This window comes from Otolemur garnettii, unplaced genomic scaffold (genome assembly GCF_000181295.1).
Source record: "Otolemur garnettii isolate 467f Iridium unplaced genomic scaffold, OtoGar3 scaffold00068, whole genome shotgun sequence".
Taxonomy (NCBI): Eukaryota; Metazoa; Chordata; class Mammalia; order Primates; family Galagidae; genus Otolemur; species Otolemur garnettii.
The window spans coordinates 8,939,900-8,940,353 of NW_003852463.1; positions in this window are offsets into that span (position 1 = coordinate 8,939,900).

Here is a 454-nt window from a genome sequence, read left to right on the forward strand (position 1 = left end):
ACTACCATTCAAAAAAAGAAGTACGCTGGCGTGCACACATGGAGACAGGATCCTCGGTTCATCCTGCCCGCGCTGCTGGCGGGGCCATTGTGCGCCATCCTGGGGGGCCGCACTGGGTTACAAGACAGCTGAGGAATACATACAAACAGAGGCCTTAAATATTTGATAACCAGCTACCGGCAGGAAGGGACCCAGTACCCGGCACCGGCGCCCCAGGAGGAAGGGGCAGCTCTGCGGCTGCTGCCGTCCAGCACAGACGTGCTCTGGGACGTCGAGCTCTGGGGTGTAGCCTGTGTTGGAGCTGTCTGGGTTGCTCTGATTTCTACGCTTCAGAAAAGTCGGATTCATTAATGTACTTACAGCCAGTTCTGTTTCTCCTGGCATTTTTTTGCAAGGTACACTTCCTGAAAGGTTTTTAAAAAGACAAAAATACATTCATTGATTGCTCGTCCTT